Source organism: Corvus moneduloides, chromosome 5 (assembly GCF_009650955.1).
Source record: "Corvus moneduloides isolate bCorMon1 chromosome 5, bCorMon1.pri, whole genome shotgun sequence".
In the NCBI taxonomy this organism is placed as follows: Eukaryota; Metazoa; Chordata; class Aves; order Passeriformes; family Corvidae; genus Corvus; species Corvus moneduloides.
In genome coordinates, this window is record NC_045480.1 from 40,248,748 (window position 1) to 40,273,527 (window position 24,780).

General features: G+C 40.0%; 1 protein-coding gene and 1 long non-coding RNA gene across 4 annotated transcripts in view; both read left to right on the plus strand.

The window, feature by feature from the left end:
• The window catches only part of LOC116444817, a 29,347-nt gene extending 23,868 nt beyond the window's left edge, over positions 1-5,479 (plus strand). Inside the window, exons 3-4 of the long non-coding RNA XR_004240538.1 lie at positions 1,345-1,533; positions 4,293-5,479. This is a non-coding gene — a long non-coding RNA (uncharacterized LOC116444817). The remainder of the gene's footprint in view (positions 1-1,344; positions 1,534-4,292) is intronic.
• Positions 5,480-15,931: 10,452 nt separating this feature from the next.
• The window catches only part of MARCHF1 (membrane associated ring-CH-type finger 1), a 230,599-nt gene continuing 221,750 nt past the window's right edge, over positions 15,932-24,780 (plus strand). For all 3 annotated transcript variants that reach the window (XM_032108627.1, XM_032108626.1, XM_032108623.1), the window contains exon 1: positions 15,932-16,010. The gene's annotated coding sequence lies outside the window, so the exon portion shown is untranslated. The remainder of the gene's footprint in view (positions 16,011-24,780) is intronic.

The window sequence follows — 24,780 nt, forward strand, 5'->3', positions numbered from 1 at the left end:
AAGATAGAAATTTCATGCTGTGCATTCACTTATTTGTATAACCCCCTGGTCCTTTTAATCAATACATGGCATGGCCTTTTGGAATCCAAGGTGATTTCTTGATTTAGATTTGCAGCCCTGCTTTTCATATCTACCGCCTGTGATAATTCTGGTTTATTCAGGCACATTTAGATAGCATTTGGCAAAGTGAGAAACGTGTGTAGCACATAAGGTGTCTCTCAGGCAGATTAAGTACAACTGTTCTCTGGAGCTCCTGTGGTACATTTTCAGACTTGCTACAGAGCTGCCTTAACTTGGTGGTGAATTGATCAGGCTGGTTGAGAAAGCCATGAGCTGGACCCCTCAGTGATCTTGCACCTGGCTCAAGCAAGGCTGGACAATGGAATGATGTCTAGAGGGAAGCAGAGGCCTTGCAGCCCAATGTTGGTTCAGTGAAGCACAAAGGAGCACCCATGGTTCTGTACCAGCCATTGGCCTCACTCTTCCTTCACACTGAAAAACAAGACTTGTTGCAAATCTGGTCCGTTAAGGAGATAGGGATGTGCACAAAGGCTCTGGTGGGGCAGCCTTTACTGCTGCCTCAGTGGGTGGAGGAAGACCAAAGTGTTTCTTTTACCTCTTATATTGACTATAAATTCAGACTGAAAGTAACCAAGACCCTCATTAAGCCCTGTTTGCATACTGACTTTCACACCCCTTACAATGCAAATGAGGAATGACATGAGACATGTTAAACATGTTTGACCAAAGTCACCAAACACCACCTATAACATGTGATTGCTCCATCCAGCTGGGAAGGGCCAAAAAAATTTGTAGTATGAAAAGAAGGGAGATTGCAGGGCAAAAAGTGAGATGAGGAAACATGTCTGCTTTCTTGGGATCAGTAGATGGACATTGTCCATCCTCCTCCACTGAAGGATGCCTTTAGGTGAGCTTTGCATATCCAGTGGTGTTGGAGTAGACCTGGGAATATTCATTTAAACATATATAGCACTAAAAGATGTCTGTTACCGTAACTCCCATTGCAATACATACTAACACTCTTTAGTTAGTGCTTTTATCACTGGCAATCCTGAATCTGCTTTCCTGTTCCTTCAATAAACCATCCTTTTTAGGAATGTGGAGTAAGATCTTACTGAATTTAGCCAGACCAGTGTCAGATCGGTAAAATACATGTGCAGGTTTTGGCTGGGGTAGAGTTAATGTTCTTCACAGTAGCTGGCTAGGGGCTGTGCTCTGGTTTTGTGCTGGAAACCCTGTTGATAGTATACAGATGGTTTTGGTTTTGCTGAGAAGGGTTTGCACAGGTCTAAGGCCCTTTCTGCTTCTTGTACCATCCACCAGCAGGGACTTGGGGTGCACAAGATGATGGGAGAGGACAAATCCGGGACAGCTGACCCCATCTGACCAAAGGGATATTCCATGCCATATGGCCTCATGCTCAGGATACAAAGACAGGAAAAGAAGGAAGAAGAGGGAGTTGTTCAGAATGATGGTGCTTGTCCTCCCCAGTAATCGTTACACAATAGGAAGGTGAGAACGAATTGCTTGTTTTGTTTTGCTTGTGTGCCTAGCTTTTGCTTTACCTATTAAATTATCTTTATCTCAACCTATGGGTTTTTCTACTTTCCAGATCTCTCTCCCATCCAACTGGTGGGGGAATGAGCAAGTGGTTGTGTGGTGCTTGTTTGCCTGCTGGGGTTAAGCCACAACACTGCACTATTTGTGAATCTTGTGCAAGAAACTTGTGCAAGTTCTTACTGAGCTCAACCAGGCCAATAATGTCAAATTAGCCATAATCAGAAATTAAGCCAAGCCACATGCAGCCCTTCTCATGTCTGAGTACAGCTGGAATGCTGGGGGGTTTATTTTCTCCCAAAATTCAACAGCCTTAATGCAACAGCTCCCCTGGGTGAACTTTAGGGTGTCTGTTGTAACAGAGGAACTACTGGGCTACATGAACTGCTTTGGCTCACCCTGCACAGTGGGACTGCTGGCATTTCCCATCACCTAAACCTCCTTTCTTCCAGGCTTATGGCTTCAGTTATTCAGAGATTTTGATACGAAATATGAAATGCAAAGCATTAGGAAAACTGCTTATGCCTAGTCTAAGGACTATTTAATCTGCACAACTAGTCAAAAAACCAGACTTTATTTAAAAAAAAAATAGAGGGAAAAAAGGATAATTCAGTATTTGGATAGGACAGGATCCAAAAGGATTCTTTCTTGTAAGTGAAGGAATCTGGTTGACAAATATGGGTAGTGTAACCAGAAATTAAATGAGTTTAAGATTCAGAAAACAGATTCAATCATCTCAGACAGTCCACAGCCTGAAAATACCCTTGATATTTTGTAATGAAGGGTTTGTTAAACATCTGGTGTTTCTTTTTAATATTAGTGTTTGTGGTTTTATATTATGGTATCTCAGTGCTGTTTCTGACAAAATGTAGGTGGTGCAAATGGATAATAACATTGTAAGTTAATAACAATTTAGTTGGAAGGTAGAGAAATAAATTGATGAAGAAAAAAAGATAGCTAACATTAACTTTTCAAAATAAAAAAATGTTCAGCTTGGGTTTGAATCAGGTTTGAACCTGTTCTTATATTTTTAAAAAATAACTGTTTTCCATTCACCAGTTTTACACAAAAGGGGAAAAGCTTTTCTCTGATGAAATATAGAAAATCTTCAATATTATTAATTGAATTTATAGTACATTAAAGGGAAGATGTTCTAATGAAAATCATTTATTTGCTTTGAAGTTAGTGTTCAAACTGATACTGGAAATAGATGGCAATAAACAGGGAAAACTTATCACTTTATCACTTTATTCATGAAAGAACTAATTTATCTTAGCAATTAGTAATTTAAGGGAGGTGGCAGTAACTCATATGTCTTAAAATAGTTTTATTTAAATATAAAGTGGTTGGAGGGAGATAAGAGTTTTTTTCTCCACACTATTATATCCCTTATTTCATAGTCAATACACAAAGAAAACGTAGGAATTTGGTTTTTTCTTACTTTCTTTCTGAACAGAGTTTGGAACTAACCCAAGTTTTTTGACATATAAATGGCCACTTTCAGCTGCAAAAAACTGTTGTGAGTGGATCCCAGCCAGCAGCTGGGCACCCACGCAGATGTTCACTCCCTCCACCACAGCAGAAGTTGGGGAGACAGTAGGAAGAGCAAACTCAAGAAAGCTCCTGGGCCAAAATACAATCAGTTTAATAAGAGCTTTGCTTAGTGTTATAAGTTCTTCCTAACAAGAATGTGGTGCTGGTCCCTAGCTGAGTATAAAAGGACTGTGCTCAGAAGTTTTGTGGCAGCTGTACTCTCACACCTGAATTTTTAAAACTTAAAAAGTATTATAAGTGAAAAAACACCTCTTGATTTTAGATGTATATTAATGATGAGTCATTTATTTTGATACTGTATTCCATAAGGGGGCAAGAGAGAGTTTCTATTAGGCTTGTAAGGCAGCATATGAAGTGAGGGCTGGATATGAAGTGCTGTATATTGCTTGTATGCTAAGAGATCAGCTATATATTTTTCAAATGAAAGGTGAAGTTAACTGGCACTTCTGACATTAATTTTTTTTTCCTTATCATGTAACTCACAGAATAGAGCAGCATAAGTGTGCTTGAAGCAAAGTTCAGCATAAAGAACAAAGACAAATACATGGAATGAAGTCTAGAAGTGTAAATCAAAACTCTTCTCTCCTTCTCATGCCACATAAACTCTGATTCTATAAATGCTTGCCTTTTTTCTACTTTTAAGATCATAGGCTAACAAGAATATCACCCCATTTGAAACAGTTTGTCTTACCTCCAGCAAAGATCACGATAGTAAGTGACCCTCTTATTTGAGTGTTGATACAGGTCTTCCTTTTCAACACAAATGCTTTGAGCAGGGAATTTTTTTAAGTAGAAAGGAGGGCCTGAGGTTCAAGCCTTGCCCCCAGATACAGCAATTCAAACTTGCTTTTCAACACAGTCAACACTTTGGGTTGAGACACTTCCTAGCTATGAAGTACAGCAATTCTCTAGGCTCTTGCTGGGGGACAATGAAATCCCAGACTGTGACTTGTGCTTCTAGAGCTGTTTCATGTATCAGACACTTGAATAAAATATGTGCTTGATACTGGCATCAGGATTGTGTGGTTTATAGTAGCTTGGTAATCAGATTACTCACGTCAGCGTTTGTTTAATTTCTAAATCTCTGTTGTTTTAGTCTAATTGTAGATCTGTTGAGTTTTGGTTTCAAGTTTTTCATCCAAGACTCTGTTTCATTATAGGTCAGCTTAAAATCAACAATAAAACTCCATCTGCTGACAGGAGATGCAGGAATTTCTTTTGAAGAAGCTATGTTCTGCCCAGGCTGCACAACAACCATCCTACTCCTGTTGGGATTTAAACCATAGTGGAGTTCCTCATCAAGTGATTTTCAATGACAGATCTGAACTCTCTCCTCAGGAACTTATTTGGAGCATGCAAGTGTACAGCAAAAAAAGACATGTGTTTCATCTTTTCCCATGAAACTGAAGTTCTCCCTCTGCTCATTATCTGATGAGAAGCTCTCATCTTCTTGGGCTATTATATACTACAGGCTGTTAAGCATGGAAATGCATTCTTATCAGCCTTTACTGGACACATGGAGAACAGTTTCACTTTTGCATCTTGATAGAAAGCAAATGAGATTGACTGAAAGTATACTGTACTGCATGCATAATTCTTGTTTACTTTTTTATCTGTCTGCATTGTTTGGATTTGGTTGAGGGTTTTCTGCAAAAGGATGGTGGTATTAAATGTTCCTCAAGGTAAATAGAGATTTGAGAAAATGCGTTAACATCGGAATACAGTTTATCAGAAAAGTTCCCACATAGTTCAACATAGGGTGGTTTTTTTTTTTTAATGACTGTAGAAGCCTCCCACTCCTTATAAAATGCTTGTTACATTAATTATGGGGTCTGTTAGACAACTGATTTCCCCCATATCAAAACAAAGGAAATACTTCTGAGAACATGAGACAGTTTCTGAAAATCAGTATCTGTGCATATCAGTTGCCATGCAAACTAGTACTCTAGTACTCTGACAAAATCAACAAGCAATTAACTAATTAGTGTTTGTTTCTCAATATGTATGAAGCATGTGGATAGGAAGAAAACTGGCTACAAAACATTCAAAACAGCATGTGCTTTGTAATACAAAACAAGCTTATAAAGGTATACTAGTCCAGAGAAAGAAAAATGCTTTAATAATTCATGCCATGACTAACTCTTTCAGGGTTGTTTCTACACAGCCCTTTTCTAGAGAAAAATTTGCCTTATTAATCCTTCTGTCATTAGCTCTTTATATCTTTTGTCATAATTTTATTGGGATATCAGCTGTTTTCTCCATATATTTTCATGACCTAATTTTTAATTCTTCAAGATGGAGCTTCACTTTGTAGTGTATGCTTAAGGCAAAAATAAAATTAAATATACTTAAATTAGATTAAATGTATTAATTGAACATTATATTAAATATTATTAAATTACATTTCTCAATCAAATAATATACTTAGATCTTTTTGGTAAGAATGGTGTGTATTACATGGAGATAACTTACTGTCAGAGAGCAACTACATTTCTGTTCATCAGTAATATATTTGCAGGAAAGAAGATTCACAATTCTCCCTACACACATAGGTGATGGCTTGGTATGTCTTCTAATTTAAACTTCTGTTGGGCATAGGCTTAGTTTTGCATGCCCAAGAGTATGTAAACACATCACAGTGAAATTGTGAACACAGAAAAGAAATGACAGTGAACACTTTATGCAGTCTTTTAAAGTTTTAACCTTGTAGTGAGCAACACAGAACCGTGATGGATGAACTGGATCCATACTGTCATATTAAACATTAATTAATAATTAAATTAAAAATTAATTAATAATTAAATATTAAATAAAATAAAAAATAATTAATATTAATACTATCATATTAAACAAAAAAAACCACAAAACCAAAAACCAATAAAGAAAATACTAATGGAAAAGTTTGGATGCAGTGATGCATCTTTTAATTGATACACATGAATTCTAGTTCCCTTTGAATCAACTGGCGAAAAGAAAGGTTCTGGTTCCAAGAAGCACAAATTATGCATCTCCAGCTTTTGAGTTGACTGTGCTGTTTCTTTATAAAATGTATCTTTTTAATGACTTTTTGAATTATCATTAGTGTATTAAGAAAACCTGTAAAACTTGAGTCCAAATTTGGATCCCGTTAAAAACCGTATCTTTCTGTCTGAGCCCTATTTCCTACAAAATGGAAGAGTTAGGGCTCTTTCCTGCAGTTCTGCAGGATGGGTAATAGCTCTGCTCTTACGTCACATTTTTTGTAACCTGCTGTGCACAATATCTGCCACATCATTAATCTCAACAACTTTTTGGGACCTGGATTCTGGAGCAGGTTCCCCTCTAAGGAGCCTTCCTGCGGTGAGTAAATAAGTTAAAAGATCTCAGTGTATTCCAACATGTTTTTGACTTGTGGAGGCAAGGAAAGGTCAAAGAAAATGTTTCCCCAAAAGCAGTAACACAGATCCTTTGGTATTTTCTCATGATTGGAATGAAGAGGAAAATGGACATTGTATACAGTGAGGATATTTTTTGTGTTCTCTGCATGAATTATTAACTAAAATGATATTTCTAAGAATACCAACAATATTGCCACAATCACAGTAGAAAGGTCTTATCAAAGAAGCTACAAAATTGGACACTGAAATATTTATTTGAGGATAGTTGCTCTAGCTTTCAAAGATTTGAATGTAAACCAATTCAAGTATCTGAAAAATTCAGCATCCTTCCAGTGGTTTTCAATAAATTCAGGTGTGGTAGACCAAGAAATTGGAGGATGTAGGTGCTGCCTGCATAATCTTTATTCCATTCTGTTTGAGCATTGCTTTCTGTGTCCAGAAGTATGACAGTCTCCCAATATTTGATCTGCAGAGACAAAAAACACCTTTGAAAGAGTAAAATACAATAGCCATCCCCCAAAATGGGTCTGTTCACCCTTTTCTACCACAAACTTTTGCTTACCCCTCAAACCCTAAGGACTTTCACCACTGCTGGAATACCATGTGCCATTGAATAACCTTTCTCTCAGCTACTGAGGTTATCTGTTCCCATGTGGGCATGTCAAGAAAATGGTGTGAGAATTGATGTGTTCTACTTAAGAAGCTGGTTTTGGTTTGCTTGATTATTTTTAATGAGTTGTATACGTCGGTAAAGCTGGATACTACTAGGCAGAATTTTTCTGAGGGTTTTGATTTCCTCTTCGATTAAACTGTCATTGTGTATTGAAATAATATGCATTTGTAGTGGCTAATGGTGGGACTGTGAGAAAGAACACCCACACAGCTTCTTCTCTAAAACCCAGATTCCTGTTATGTGATATTTGCATTATCCAGAAGATGCAGGGTGTCTGCATATAATTAGACCTTAAACCAGGAAGAGAAAAAATTTTTCTTTGGTCAGCCATGTGCCTAAATCTTAATAAGACACTAGATCTCTTGGGGACTTATTGAACAAAGGTTTCTCCTGGGCACAAACACCCTCCAAGCTTTAGCTTTGTTTTGAGGACTATGGGGAGAAGGAAGGCTGCAAAAGATCAGGGATCTGTGTTAACTATTTTAAATGACAGAAAACAGTTATTAACTTATTCCTGAAAACTCTAAGGTAATGATAATAGCAATTATGGAGTCATTAAAAGCATCAGAAGTGACAGTTACAGTAAAATTGTTTGGAAATCTAACCTGTTTTTAATTAGGTGATGCAGGTTAGTACATGCTTATCCCTATAAGCAAAGCATGATATATGAATGTTGCTTTGTGGGTATCTGAAGCCACAGATGCTGTATTTAGAATTTGTGAAATAGCTCATCTGTTGGTTCCTTCTGTGTAAAATAAAGATGCATTTCATCTGTCTTAATAACCAGCTCAACTCACTCGGGGCTTTTGTTTTGATTTATAGGGTGATATTAAGGCATTTGTTCTTTAGCATGAGCATATGTAGTTTCCTAGGGTTACTTGTGTGAGTGATATTACAGCAATCAAACCAATGAATGTGTGGCAGGTTCACTCTTCAGATAAATTGTTATTATAGATTTTTTTTTTAGGTTTTGTTGTGGTCTGAAAATTATTGTCTTCCACTGCCTAAACAGTGGATGAGTCTTGTCAAGCGCGGGAAGAAAACTGAGCTTTACACATCAATTCTCAATACAGGCGGACCTAAACGAAAATACACATCTGAGCATATTTAAATGAGTTATTGACAGACCTTTCCTTTCTTTTCTGTATCTTGCAAACTTCGTCAGGGAGCTCTTTTTCATGTAGTATTGTGTTGTCAGGCTTGGTTACATTTTCATCAACAGGTAAAGATGAATGGCATACTTTTTCAATGAAGAATTGAACCTCAATTATCTTTAATCAATTCAGAAAAAACTGATCAATTGATTTTCCAAGACCCACATTCATAGAATATCCTGAATCAGAAGGGATCCAAAAGATCATTGAGTCCAGCTCCTGGCCCAGGACATGCAATATCTCAATAATTACACCTAAAATAGTCATAGTAACATGAAACGAAAAGTGATTCCTTCCATATCTTTCAATTCTGGAGCTGTGAGCAAGGCAGATCTATGAATTCTGGGTGAATAGGCTATTAGGCTTCAGTAAGTTATATAGGTTATTAGGCTTCAATTATTACCTTTCTTAAAATGAAATGAGAACAAGGCATAAAGGAATACTGAGTTATCTCATCAGCAAGACACATTACAAGAAAGACTGAAGGGGTTTCTGTTGCCAAAAAGACCCTTTTAATTGAGGAAAACAAATCTAATGAGAATCAAGCAATTTCAAGTATTGAATCATAGTGAAATGCAGTAAAAGAGGCAAATTGGCTCATGTAGATCTAATAGTACTCAAGTCAAGAGAAAGGAAAACATCACAAACTGTGAATGCAGTAGCAGCATTCAACAGTTTAAATTACAGCCCACTGCCAGAGTAGTTAAACTCTTTACGGGATATTTATACATCTTCAGCTCAAGTACAAATGTGAAAATTAGAAACCAACCAAGTGAACTACACCACAGGTGTGTAGCCCATCTGTATACAGGACAGTAAATCCAAATTAAATGAAGTTCAGTGGCCAGAGTTATACAGTGGAATTGGTCTTCCACATCTGAATGAAAGGGAAACTGGAGTATCCAAATAGAGACTTAATCCTGATAATGTAAGTGCCTGAGAGAACAAGGTAGATGTGGCACTTGCAGATGGAATTTGGGCATGCAAGTGTTTAGCAGCTCCAGCATAATGACAGCCTATAAAGAGTTATGAAGGTCCTGTAGAGCATTGATTTATTGTTTCAACACAAGAGCCGCTGTTGAATTCTTGAATAAGATGTGGTTTTAAAAAGCACTTTTTATAGTGACTGAAAATGCTTGCTCTGATTTAATATGAAGAATGAAACCAATAGAGCTGCTGTGGTAGTCTACAGCTTAGCTTTGGAGAATGTATAAGGTACCACATCTTTGATAGTTATGGCATGGGGCAGTACCTCCTTAGTGGAGACCAGCCCCTTCTCCACGCATGGCTGGCAACATGGTGGCCAAGGGCTGTCTGGGATGATGACCCAGACGTCTTGCTGGAATGCAGATATGATTGTAAGCCACTCTCTCTTACTCCATCAGTAGTGGACAGCCCAGGGCCTGCTGAGCTCTTCTTCACAGCAGTGTATTGCACAACAGGAACTCCCCTTGAGCAGGAATACCTCTCAAGGTACTCCTTGAGGCTGAGGGATTCCTTGCTACCACAGATTCTTGGTAAGTGATTAATAGCATGCTAAACTTTGAAATCTTAGCTAAGTGATATAAAGGATTGATTGTGCATATGTAATTCTTTAGGCATAAACTGCTGACCAAGTCTGGGACTAGCAGTGGCTCCATCTGCACCTAGACTCCTCCCTAAGAAGGAGTTTCGACCACAAGGGGGTCCTTTCTGAACCACATGACTCAACAGAAGGGTCTCAATTTTGTCTGAACCTGTCCTCTATGCAGTGAATAATCAAGCTTGCTGTTGAATCTTGTTAAACCACTGTCGCATTTACCACTGAACTTTGTTAACTCTCTGTTTTACATCAATGCATTCAGAAATCTTGATAATTGAACTCTGTACTTATAAAAAAAATAATACAACTGAATAGACAATACACTTCAACCCGTTGCACTAATTGGCCACTTTTCTGAATCATAGTTTAACTCTTCCCCTTAAGCTGCTAAATGCAATGTAGAGGACAAATAACCCCACGAGAAAAAATCAGTACGGTATACTTGATATCTACCTTACCAAGAAATCAAGACATGAAAACACTTGCTAGTAGCTTTGGTAATACCTAACTTACTCTTTCCATTAGATCATAAGCATTGCTCAGGAGCAGAACATTCATCCTGGATTGTCATGATAACTATTTTTTTTTTTTTCAGTTCTGTAAAATCTGTTCATTTTTATTCACTGTTTGTTTGAATTAGGATTTCTTTGTGAAGAAAATACACATTAGGAACTGTGTCATGGAGTGAAAGTTCACAAGACAGAAAAGAGTACAAGTACCAAAGTGTGCTTACCTCATAGCATTGTTTTGCTCAGTTTCTTATTTTATTTTTTTTTTATTACTTGGTTACGGTGGAAGGCAGGATTTTTATTCCTTTTTGTCGAAATGTTTGGTGTTTTTGTAGAATTGGTCATCTTGAGCAACCTACCAAAACACCATTATATTTGCAATCCAGGAGTAAAAGCTCAGAGAAGAAAACACTTGGTGTGATACTTGTAATGTGAATTCTGGTACGAGAGCAGAGAACAAACTGGCAGCAGGAACAGCCTGAGGGATAGGGAGGTCTCATGCCTCCTTAAATGTGAGTGACAGATATTCAACACACCTGTTAGTGGGGAACCAGTGCAGCGTCTTCTCATCGTGCGTAGAACATGAAGATCTGTAGGTCTGAGTTAAAATCGTATGAGAGGCAACTTGAAGTGCAATGCTTGTAGGCATGGTATTGCAAGGATAAAAGGGGAGGGCAGCTAGCAGGAGACATGATATTTCACCCTTGTGATTCTAAATTACCAAGACACTTTTCCTGTTAGAAAGTCCTTACATATGTGGATTTATGTGTGCTGTGTTTTGGTAGTACATTAATATTCATACTGTATCTTTTTATTGAAATGCCTTTCAAATTGCTAATAAGGACACTTCAACAGGTAACACCTTCACCTATAGAACTACATAAGGTACAGATTTTGTATTAGCACAACAGAGATGACTCAGTCCTCTTCAGAGTGGACCTTGCATTGCTACACACGACAAGTATTTCCTTACAGCCAGATATCCTCTAGTCCTCAGTTTGAAGTGATTTGTTTTACAACAAACCAATGGTTTTTGCATTTTGCCCCTTAGGCTCTCAGTAGACATTTGTAGAATGAGGAAAAGCATATGTCTGGGCTATACAAAGTTAATAAAACCAGATGATATTAAGAGTTCACTGAATCAATATTCCATGCACCAATGTAAGCACTGGTTTATGTTGTTTCAAGAAGAAGGAAAAGGAAGGAGCTAGTGTTAGGATGAAATGGAAAAAAATGCATAACTGGGCATAAAATTTAGAAACACATTTTATGAAAAACATGATAAATCAATTATTTGTATTAAAAATGCTTTGTGTAGGGATGTCTCTGTTCCAAGAACCATTGTGAGGAAACCCATCAATCCTTCACAGGCATAGGGCTATGATGGTGGTCACATAGACAAGGACATCACTTGCATAATTGGCCAAAGTAAAACTGGCTCATTAATGAGCAGTAATCAAGGTCAAAGTGAGAAACCAGAGTTACACCTTAATATTATCATTCAGGTAATTTGACATTCCCTGTTAACATGGTTAGTTCAGGCAATGGGCAATATGCTTTTCTGTTGTTGAATGTATTGCAGGAAACAGGACATGAATTTGGTAGAGTTTTCTATTTGGTAGAGTTTTTACTCAGAGGAGTGAAAAGAACAATGAAAGCAGCCTCTTTCTTTCACCTGTTGAACCTCTACGGCCATTCTTTGTGATGTGCAATAGCTCCACCTTTCTGCCTTCTCTCTTACCTCCTTCTTCTTCTGAATACATATAAACTCATGCTTTAAAGACTTACCAGGCTAGGGGGAGCAATCCAGTTAAGTGGCTGGCTTCTAGCTTGAGGGTTTTTGGTTTAACAAACACCTTTTTTCTGATCTTGGGGATATGTATTTCTAGCACTGTTTCACTGTTAGCTTTTATCTGAAGTCCAGTGAGACCTTCAACGTGAGCAAATTACACATATTTTATTCCATCCTGAAGAAAATCCTCAATGCAAAAGTAATTACAATGGAAACGAGACTTTATTTTTCTAAAAGCACAAATTCAAAAGTAATGAAAATGATGATGTCGTGAAGTTGCTGTAGATTCACTAAACGTCAGGAAGACCTTTTCTCTCTTTTTATCTGTTATCTCTGTGACTAACATGCTGGTCCAATCTAGATGTTAAACTTCAATTCCTTTTTCTACATGAAGGTATTAAAAGTTGTGTTCCTCATTTTAGCTTAACTGCCAGGGTGTGGTCAGCTCTGAGCTCTATCTTAGTCCTTCTCATTTTGAAACATTCTCCTGGAAGGTAGGCTCGGTTACCAAGATAGCTATTTTCAACTTACTGAAAGAAGGAAAAATGGAAATCAAGAGAACTCTAAATCTCTGCCTGTGGAGTAACTGCTTCACTCTCATGCATTTTGTAGCTGGCTTGAGTTAGTGTTGCCATATTTCTGCTGGAGGCTTTCCCCTTCATTTTCTCACCTCCGGGCTGAGCTAAGCTCCTGTGACTCTTGTGAGGGCACCAGCGGCTGGTGACAGCTGGAGAAGGGGGTATACATATAAATTTATAAAACATCCAGATTTGTTGGCAGTCTGATAAGTAAACTCATCTTGCTCACCTCATCAGCTGTATATTAATGCTTATACTGGGAGGCTTGGGTATACCTGAAAAGAAAGTAGAGTTACTTTAGGTCAGCACATCTTACTGCGGTGTGAACTGGCAGTGTACCACATACTGTGCGTATGGCAACACCTTGCACCATGATGTTTGCTATTTTTGCACCTGAAGTTTGCTATTTTTTAATAGAAGAATAGTATGGTTGCTGTCTTTCATTTAATGGATCAAGCCTACAAAATTTGACTCAAATTTTTATTACGATCTTTGGGAAAGTTAATGTCATATTGTTATGTAAATTCGAATTTTATTGTAAAATTATAATTAGATACTCATTGTAACTTTCCCTACTTCAATTCCCTTTCTAATTGTATATTTTCCCTTAAATAATGTGCTTACCATGATTTATCCTTTCTTCTCTTTTGCTTGCCATGTCCTCCATGTTAAATGTGGTTTTATATATTTGTTTTTAAACCGAGAATTTGACAAAGAACTTTTATGACACGTAGCTGTAGATCTTTGTTGCTCACATAGAAAAAGTTTGTAAATACAATATTAATTTTTGACATTTGAAAGGATTAAACTAGAAAAGATTACTCTTCTATTTAAATTCTATGTTTCTGAACTCATAAAGCTGCTTTCAGGACCTTTATCAGCACAAATTATTCCTCAACTTTAATATCTCTTTAAAATTCTAAATATACTGGCTGCAAATAGACTGCATATTGATGTCCAAGGAAAAAATTCCAGGTATGGTAAGCAAAGAACTCAGAGATGTTTGGTCATAATAAACTACTCTGGTATGTGGCTCTTGGTTGTGTTAGTCATATGGCATCACGGCAGTTGTAATTACAGAGTTGTAAATGTGCTTAAGGTGTGAAGGAATCTAAAAGTTATTTTTTGCTATGGAAAGCTACAGCTCCCTGTGAACAAGTGTTAACTGATACAGTAGCAGCAATTGTAACTCGCCTTTCCCACTGACAAACTGATGCTCTGCTCTCCTGAGGCATTCACTCTGAAGAAACTGCTTTGCAATGGCAAATTGAGCTCATCCTTTTATATTAACTTCTCTGAATTAATTGCCTACTATGCATATTCTCTTTAGTGCACATCTTTTTTCCGGTTAAACATTACTATTCAAATGTCAGCCTGCCCCTTGGTTTTTGTTGGTAGCAGCCTCATTATTCACTCAGTATCAATCATCCGTGTATGTTTAAGGTGTTTTTTGTCTTTTCAGTTTTGTGTTCCATAGCACTGGACTCATGAGATCAGTAGCCTTTACTAGACCCTGGTGATTAGTCCACTTATGCAGAGCAATGAACAAAGGTTTCATGCTACTGCCCCTGCCTGGAACTACAGGATCCCAGGTGGGTGGAAGACTTTTGTGGAAGGGGAGTCTTCATTCCTGCATGTGTGTTCTTACTGATCCAGCTTTATGAAAAAGCCTTCTGCAGATAGCAAGAAACAACACCCAAATACTTTCTTTGGAAGGGAGGAAGGGATGTATTTTGATGTGGTGAGCAATCATGAAAGTGTGTTAAAATGGTGAGGCAAAGCTGCAATAATTGAGGCTGCTGTAGCTCCATTTTCAATTTTATTTCCAGGGTAAAGAAATAGCTGTTAGAAGCCTGAATAGGTGAGATCTCAATAAGAAAAAAAAAAAAAAAGATGAATAAGGCAAGATAAAGATTGCAACAATGAGTGAATGTACCTGTGTATAGCTGAGAATTAAGGGAATTTTTAAACTAGTGCCAGAAGGTGAGAGAATTTTGAGCAGCTTTATTTCCTTTTAATTATTTATCAGAAAAGGAGAAGAAATACATAACAAGCAGATATAACTTTAGAAAACCTCTCACGTTTTGATCTTCAGGTCATACACCATGACCCAGAAAAAGAGAAAAAATAGTTTAATCTGCTTGAGTGAGCTCCATAATGCAGAGGTATCTACTTAATGTTTTGATCATGATTAAGGTGATGCTTTGTTTAGACACCTGCCCTTATGGAAAGGCTTGGCGGTCTTCAATCTTTACAGTGGACCTCTCTGGAGAAGCCTGAGGCTTGTACTACCACTCCTTTCACACTGCAGCTCAGACTGATGTTTTCTTTAATTTCTAGGTATGTCAATTGAGCTCAACTAGTGAAAAAAAAAAAAGTCTGTATGTCCTCTTTCTGCTCTTTCTTGATAAATAGAGGCATTATTTAGATCAACCTGGAATGGTTTCTTCTGGTGATGAAGCCTGTATCAAGATAGGTAAATGGCAGAGGTATTGTGGAAATTTGGTCTAAGCTGGATGTTTAATTTTGTTTTATTTTGGCAATCCCACTCTGGACCGCTGCCTCAGAACCTTAGTTTGTTAAGCTGTCTAAACCGTTCAAACTCAGACTCATTTTCAAAGGTGAAATAAGAATCATGGCACAACATGGATTCTAAGCAATGGACATACATGTTGCCCTGTGCCCCCTCCGGTCCCCCGCCCCATTCTCCGTGCCGAACTAAAGGCTGAGGGATGCCATTTCTGCACAACCCTCCGAGAGGAAGGGGAGAACCCAGGAGACCACTCCGGTTTTTGATGCGGAGAGAAATAAACATGCAAATAAGCCCCCTGCCTCCCCTCGCCGGGGGATTCCACGCACGATTTCTGTACTTGCAACAGATTGATTTTTTAGGCTGTTTCACGGCAAAAGCGGAAAGCAGGGGAGAGGAGCGGAGAGGAGCGGAGAGGAGCGGAGAGGAGAGGAGCGGAGCGGAGGGGGCGAATCCCCCGGCGCGGCCGCTCCGCACGCCGCGGCGCTTTCCCTGCGGGCGGAGCGGGGCCGGGGGCGCGGCGCTGCCCGCGCGGTGGGCGTGGCCGCGGGGTGACGTCATGGGGCGTGGCGGGGGCGTGGCGCGGCGGCTGTGCCGCGGCGGGCGGGCGCGGGATGGGGCGGGGGGCGCGGCCGGACCCGCCGCCCCGGCACCCGGCTCCGTGAGGCACCGGACCGCCGCTGGTGAGTGCGCGGGGGGCGGCGGCTCGGCACCTGCGGGGCGGCGGCTCGGCACCTGCGGGGCGGCTCGGCTCGGCACCTGCGGGGTCCCGGCGGGTACCGGTTCTGCCTTTTTTTTTTTTTTTTTTTTTTTTGGTTCGGGAGGAGTACGGATGGGGTTTGGTTGTTCGGTTGCGTGGTTGGTTTGTTGGTATTGTTTGTGTTGTTTTGGGGTTTTTCGGGGGGAGAAGCGCATCAGGGCAGCCGCGCGGGCTGGTGCTGCTGCCGCCGTCCCCTCGGCCGGTGCCGGGTGCGGGCACGGGGCGAAGGTTCCCGTCAGCCCCGTCGGGCTGGCGCTTGGACGGCAGCGGCCCCGGCTACCCTCGTCCCTCAGGGGCGACTTCACACCCTCCTTCGCTTAACATCACCGTAAATGCCGCTTTAATGGTCAGGGATTTCCGAGTAAGTGTGGGATGTCGCGACAAGAGGGAACCCAGGTTAGAAAACCCTGGCGTGGGAACGCAGGCGAACGTGGCCTTTGTTTGTAATCATGTTTCAAGTAATTTCTTTTTTAGTTGATGCTCTGTGTGTGGGAAGGTGGATAGAAGTACCAGCCATCACAAAACGAGACACTAAAAGCTGTGGAAATGTGAACGAAGTTGTTCAGGTTCCCACTGCTGTCAGCGTATCTTGCTGACTCTATCTGGACAAGATTCCTCTTAATCTGGCAGTTCTCACTTTTCCTCTATCCCATACATTTTGTCCGGACTTCTTGAGAGCACAAGCGTCAAATGCCTTCTCTTACTTCTTCCCCGTCTTCTTCTTTCTTGTATTTGCAAGTTGTGGCCAGGAACGAATTGACAAGAAGGAAGCACAACCTTATACTTTAATGTGATGTAAATTGTCTTCATTGCCTAGCAGACAAGTAATGAACTGCCTTGTACTTCTCAGTTCGAAATGCTACAAAGTTCATTTATCTTAGTGTGTATGGAGATGTATAAATCTGATAGTTATTGTTGTGTGTTTTCTTAAATCCCTCTGACAGTGCGTGGATTGAAGTAAATAGACAAACTGATGTACTACCTGAGAGAATGAGCTTATCTTGCAGAGCATTTCCTTTTTAATACTGAACAGCTAATACATACTCCACCACAGTACTTCGTTAAAAAGTTGGGAGCTAATTAGCTGTTTCTTACAGCTAGAGTTCCCGATTTTAATTAGAGTTCCTGTCTTTAAGTTTAAACTGATTAAAGCAATGCCAAAGCCACTCTGGTTGTTTTCAATGTTTGTTTAAAAAAAAAATAGGAAAAAAAATGAGCAAGCTCTTTGTGCTTCATGTTGAAAAACAAACACTTCTGTTTGGGGTTCTGTCCCCAGTTCTGTTGGGTTTGGGGGTGAGAAGACGCATGCTGTGTTTATCTGTGTTTATCTTGACTGAGGAGGGAAACTAACGAACGGCAACGAAACTCCCATGTTTGTTGTTCAAGGGTTATTGGTTTCAATAGGAAAATCACTACTTGAGAAGAAAAACTAGAATGCATTAACTAACAAAGATGTGGATAACCTGTAAGCACTCAGGTGGATTTCGCAATGTTCAAACAATGTACAAGAGTATGATTGGAGACACAGTGATCGTGATTCCTAGTAATGGTGAAAACACTACTGCTGTCTAATATTGTCCAGGAGTCTCATCCAAACGTACATAGATCTGTCATGGTGGTTAAATATTGCCCTCCATTATGTCCTCTGTTAATCTCATGTGTGTACTTCAGACTTCATTCTGCTGAAGAACAGTTACTTGCATTAGACTTAAAAAAAAAAGGAGTGGCGGGGCAATACATGGCTCTTTCATGGGTACCCTGCTATATTTTTAACAACATTTTAAACCCTGTTAGGGGTTTGAGAGATTTGCAAATTGATAATTCCTGAGGGAGTTGTTATGCTGATAAGACTTACAGTGTCTTTATTCTGAATATTTCACAGCACTCTTGACACTCTTTATGGGAAGTCTTTAATGTTTGTCGCACACTGCTAAGCACTTGTGACAAAATTTAGCAATGGGTGCTTTAAAATACAAAAAATGAAGTTCTGTAAAATGCACAGCTAAATGAATGAAAGCTTTTAAGGTGCATGGATGGACAAACTAGCAGTGCTCAAAACTCTCCTGTAGACTGACAGCTGACCTTGACCTTAGCTCTGTGAACTTGTTTGCTTTCGTGTTTGTTTGACCCAGTCAGCACTGTGATAATACTCATGTTAAGACAGAAAGTTCTCTTGTCTTTTCTGACATTTAAAGGATATTGCTGTTATTATGATTTCATAAGGACTGAATTCTGTGCAAAAAAACTTCTTTGCAAAACCTGTGGTGTTAATTGGCCATGACTAGATATTTGCATTCAAGGTGCTTGAATGCCCTGGTGTCAGGTATGCTGCCAATGAAATACAATCAAATCTCTAAGTAATTGTGACTAATTCTTCCATACTATGATTTCCCAAGTGTTTATTAACTACAGCGCACATGAACTAATATGATGTCAGCATGGATGATGAGGTAAACTATCATCTGTGTTTTTATATTTGATGTGGCATGTTGATATGTGGCTGCTGCAATTTTTAATATTCTCAGAATAACTGTCTGACTTAGACAACTGGCTTTTCTTTTGTGGGGGAAGCAAGTTCACATGCTAGGAATACCTATGTGCAAAAATTAAAGCACTTAGTAGATATTTAGGAGACTTCAGTGGTTAGACAGTTCTCACATATGATCTAAGAGAAAAATGCCCCAAATACGTATTGCTACATGGAAGCATGGAATGATTTGGATTGGAAGGGATCTTATGGATCATCTAGTTTCAAACCCCCTGCCATAGGGACATCGTGGGAATTGGAAGTTTCTCTTTAGTCTGTGGAGTCTTACTGGAACGGTCCAGCTAGGAGTCGATACATTTGCTGGTAGTCTGTCCCAAGCTATATGCATCTCCTTGTAATTTTGGTCCGGTCCAGCTAGGAGTCGATACATTTGCTGGTAGTCTGTCCCAAGCTATATGCATCTCCTTGTAATTTTGGTCCTCTTCTCCTTTTTCAGTTCTCTCTGGTTTCTGCTGCCACAGCCGTGCTGCTGCCAGATGCTGGTTTGCTGTTTTTGCTGCCTGTTTGCATTGCTGCCTTACCCCTTCCAGTTTTTAAATTTCTATTTTTTTTTTTTTTTTTTGTATTTATGTAATACATTTCTTAATCCAATAGATGTGCTAATTGTGTCCCTGCCCATGGCAAGGGGTTGGAACTAGATGATCCATGTCCCCTCCAACCTAACTCATTCTATGTAGCATACAAGACAATGCAATTATATGTCTTGACCTGAAAAAAATTAGGATCTTTAAAGAGAAACATCTTGTTATGTGAAATTAAATCCAGAATAGTCTCATCATCTTAATAGCAGTGCAAATTCAAATAATGACTTAATAGAGGAACTTAAACCTTTAATGTGATGAGAATAACCTTGTTAATTATCAGGGTTAATGAGGTGCATTCCTTTAAAGTGAACCAAGTGATCATAAGCCAGAAAAAAGGATCTCTCTTCTGCTGGGTAGTATTTTTCCAATTCATTGGTAATTGAAAAGCGGATTTTGTTCCAGGCAGGGGTGTGATAATACAGCAATTTATATCAGATTCTTCAGGAAAGAGGGATAAACACCTGTTTAAAAAGTAGACTTAATGATAAAGTTAAAGCAATAAGGAATGGTAAGCCACCTTTACCTTGTTTTCTGTGCTATTTTGATGGTTCAATGCCTTTTTTTTTTTTTTTTTTTTTTTCAAATTCATTGGCAACCAGGCATACAGTGAAACTTAAATCTCATTGACTGGAGTTGCATGATTTGGAAGTAGTAGGGAGTTTGATAATATTGTATTATTCAGTGTAATTTCACTGCTCCTTTGGGTATTTCCGTACTGCTTATAACTTTTCTTCTATGGAATGATTTTTGGGATGCAGAGGCATTAAAGGTGCTTTGGGTGATTGTACTGCCACAGGTACTGCCACAGGTATTGGTTTTGGGACAGGTGTACAAAATAGGTCTTGTACTGTATTGTGAGAGGCTTTGGCAGTGCTGAGCTGTGGATGGGTGTAAAGTTAATTTCAGACTAGGTGACTATCGAGAAACAAAGTTTCTAATTTTACAGTGAAGATGACACTATATTTATGGCTCTTTTATAATCTTATCAAATGAATATTTTTTCATGAGGAGTGTTGCTTTCAAGGTGTTGAAAGCATTTCTAATACCTCATGTGGAGGAGGAGTTCTAATATTCCTGCCTGGATTTTTTCCCATTAACTTTGCTTGTCTGTTGCCAGATTGCTTCACAAGAATGACTTCCAGAACTGACCCATCTATACCCATCCCTCTGGCATGTGAACATGCCTGCTTTGGGACGGTGGTGGGAAGTACAGCACACTGGGAAACCCCAGCTTGTTAGATGCTGCCCTGTGCTGGCTTGGCTGAACTCTTTATGCTTTGGGGTGAGGTAGAACTTCATCTTGGTCACAACTGCATGCATTTTTGCAAAGGCAAACTGCATGATATCAAGTTGACTTTGTTTCATTGGTAGCAGCATGGTTGTGCTTTGTAGACAAAGAATGGTAGTCCAAACCCTCAGGTTTCATTAGAATAAAACACATAATTTAAGTCTGGGAGGTCAAGAAGAATATGATGTACTGGGACTGTTTCTACAGTTGCCCACCAGCAACTAAAATCCAAGTCTGGTCTCTGACTTTCAGGTAGACAAAATTAAATGTCAAATGTGATTTCTTCAAAAATGTTATGTTCGATTTGACTGTATTAAAATAGTGGGCAATGTGGGGTACAAAGTACTTTGAAACACTGAAAAATTTAATTGCTTCTAATCTGTTCAGCAGGTGAATTTCACAGTCTAAAAACCAGAGGCTTGTTTCATTTGGAACAACATTCTGCCTTGCCTATTTATCTCCATTGCAAAATTAAGTTCTTTAAACGAGGTAGTGGTCACTGACTGATTTCTATTTTTCTTACAGGAACAGTTTCTCTATTTTTTTATGTCTCTAGAAGTATTATAATTAACTGATCTCTTGCATTGCGTTATATTTTTTACTTCACGTTGTGTTACACAGCTGTAGGGGGGACATGCTGCAGAAGGGAAATGCATCATGGTTCTGCAGGAACTTGTGCAAATGTCATCATTGTGGCATTGTATGGTTAGGTCTGCCAGTGAGGAAGTGCAGCTTCTCTGCATGTCAGAGTTGTTTTGGTTGTGCTGGATCATTGAGTGAAAATGTCTTTGAGGTCAGGAGCTTGCTAATCCCAGTTGTCCAGTTTCTGCCTGTTAGCGCTCTAAAGCAGAGAAGACATTCCAAACGGAAGCATAGTGAGGGAAAGCCAGGCCATCTTTGCAGTCATGGGAGCAGCTTCCTTGGCCTCCATGGAGCGTAGTTTACATTGTGATGGCCTGATGACTGTGGGTGTCATAGGAGATAGGCTTCTCTCTCCCTTCCCCAAGGTCATCTTCTCTGAAGTCTTTCCCAGAAGGAAAAAAAAAGTACCAGTGGTATTAAGGAACAAAGGAACTTGTTTAGCATGGAGGAAAAGTTCAAAGCTGAAGCAAATTATTAATACATTGCTTCAGAAGTGAAACTGGTGTAACCTGAGCCAAGTTAAATACATACCTAACCTAAGGGACAAAATTTTGGCATGAGCTAAAGTAGTAATAAAATAGGGACTGTGATGAGATTTCTAGCCAGTGGGGAAGTGAACTTTTGGAGCTATCTTCTGTCAGGACAGAATGCATGTGTTACATGCTTTCTAAAACTTCCTCACTACAGGAAGTAGAGGGAGGGTCAGGCACTGATCTGTTCTCTTTGGGGACCAGTGACAGGGCCTGAAGGAATGGCATACAGCTGTGTCAGGGGAGGTTTAGTTTGGATATTAGGAGAAGATTTTTTTCACCCAGGGGGTGACTGGAATAGGCTTCCCAGAAAAGCAGTTGCAGCACCAAGCCTGCCAGTGCTCTCAGGCACATGGTGTGACTTTTGGGGTATCCTGTGCAGAAACAGAAGTTGGACTTGATGATCCCTGCAGGTCCCTTCCAACTCAAGATATTCCATGATTCTACATGGTCAAAGTTTTGTTCTGTGTAAGACATTTTAGGACTTAGTAAGTGTGATGAAAGGAGACTGGGAGAATAACAAGGAGTGCAGCATTAATCCTGGTGTATTGCTGGAAACCATCAGTTGGTACCCTTTTCTGTAGCAGAAGGACATGGGGTGAACTCCAGATCTCTGATTTTCGGGGTTGGCTGAGTACAGAGGCAGCCATCAACTGGAGTAAGGAAATAAGGAAAAACTCTTGCTCAGAAGCAAGCTGCACAGTGGAAGTCCAGCGTGCTAGCAACAAAGCAGTGTGTAACAGGATGAAATCTAATCATGCTTCCCTGATCTTGGGTCATCATAAGAAAGAGATGATTATGGTTCCCAAGGGAAGACCTTGTACTTCAACAGTTCTAATGTGTGAAACTGGCATCAGTCCTTGCCGTGTAATCTATGAATGCAGGCACGTTGCCCTCCTGGCCTGTGGTGGATAATGTGCTACTTTACCTCATTGCTGCTTTAGGCTCAGAGGGTCTGTGCTGCTACTTTGGAGAGAAACCGACAGCATGGCTTCTGAGTGCTAACTCCCTTCCAAAGATGTTCACTATCTCCTCACAGTGGTGTGATCTTCTCTATTTAAGGTCTGTCTGCCAAGTGCAGCCAAGCACAGATCAGCTAATGTGACTGAGTTGTTTCTCTGGTGAGTACTAATAATTTCAGTGCCATGTAGAAAATTTCTTTATGCAATGTCACTATCAAATTGTCCTTGTCTGTGCTTGCTCTCTGTGTGGGTAAATGGCCATTAAAGAGCCATCTGATGGGTATGAGTTTTTGTGGAGACAGATGCTTTTCCATAAAGTTGATAAACATAACTCTACAGGATTGAAAGTGTTTACTGTGGAAGTTCCTTGTTTATATAGTACCTCCTTGAAAATCAGACAGTAACTTCAGTACCTTAGGTTAGAGGAAGTCCTAAGAGATGACATGAGGTGTTGGCTGGAAGGTGTCATACCTGCAAAAAGGCCAAATTAATCCCACCTCCACATGCCTCTCAAATGCTGGTCTTCACAGCCGGTGGGAGGCAGTATTCTGTGGAGCTGGGAGGAAGGGACTGACTGTCTACTGGAGGCAAAATGCTTCAAAAAGTTAAAAGCTCTTTGATAAACTCCTACTAGAGTGAAGAACTGAATGCAACTCTGCAATTTTACATGGATAAGCTGAAGTTGGCAAGGTGGGCGACTTAAGGTAGGGCAAAGCCGGAGAAATTAAATTCTGTTGAATTCTATTCTTCTGCAACCACACAGAGTGGAGGAGGAGACAGGATGTAGATAACCCCTGAGTGTTTTCTTGGTAAGTTTGTTATGTGAACAGTCCTTTGCACTTTGTGAGTAACTTTTTCCCATCTTTTTGTGTCTTTTGAGCAGCATTGATAGTACTAGTCTGCTGATTCTATTCTGTCCTCCTGTGAAAAAACCTTAATGCAAACCCTGTTCAGTCAGTAAGTGTTTGAAAATAGCTGTGTTTTTTTTAACTATGAACAAGAGGATTTCAAATGCATGTGTTTTGCTTTGAAAGAGAGTGGAAGGCAATGTTACAAAGAAGGAATTTTGGCCAGCGGAAAGAATGCTGAAGGGAAGTGATAGAATGTGTAAGGGGCGGTTTTTATCCCTACTGAAAGGGTGGTTGAGGAATTTAAAGAGGAAAGGATAAAAAGAATTTTGTGGAGGGGAAGACAAAGGTAAGATTTTTGGAAATGGAAAAAGACCTAAGCAAGCTAAAGGAGAACAAACTGATAAAATCTGTAATGGTATTGGGTAGAAGCAAAAAGGAGGAGAGAAAATATTTATGGTAAGATTGATAGAAGTGGATGAAATGCCCAGAGTGGAAAAACAGTGGAAAAAGGAACAGAATCGAGATACAGAATGAAGGATGATGATCACTATGTGTGGAACATGAAAAGAAAATCTTGTTTCAAACACGTGCTGTGTTTAAATTTTCAAAACTCTTTTCTTCCCTTGTGCTGGAGGAAAACATTGGGCCAGTTCTGCAGCCTGAGAGGGGTGAGACTGCCACAGGTCCATGCGCCAGTTCCAGCCAGCAGCCAGGCAGAACACATCCTCTCAGTACACTCACACAGTGACTGTGCTCCCACACCTGCTCCAGGTGCTGCACTGCAGACAGGTGTTCCCATGGCCCAGCTCAGGCTGACACTTTCAGTCACTTGCCCCAGTCTCTCTGGTGGCTGGCAGTCATCAGGCCCCTGTGCTCACATGCAGGATGAGCAGAGCCACTCACCCAGAAAAGAGCTGGAAGGGGTTTAATAAGCAGATAGGGCGGACTATGCTAATCAGGGCAGTGCGCAACCAGGCAAGTGAACCAACCACCAAAATATTTGCATGCAACTGGCCCTTTTTATCCACTTACTCCTCTGTTACCTTGTGCTTGTTCTTCCCCAAATCCTGTAAATCCATCTCCGTTTCTGCCTTTGGTTTGCCCTGTAAACATCCCGTAGCAAGTCCTGTGCAATCCCCAAATGTCCCTCCTTACGTCTCATGGTACATCCCGCACCCGTGGGCGCTTGTGATGGATTTCAAAACTGGACAGTGTGACTGAGGTCCTCTTTGGGACTGTGCTGGAAGAGTGTGGGTGTGGCCTCCCTTCCTTCAAGTCCCTAATTTGT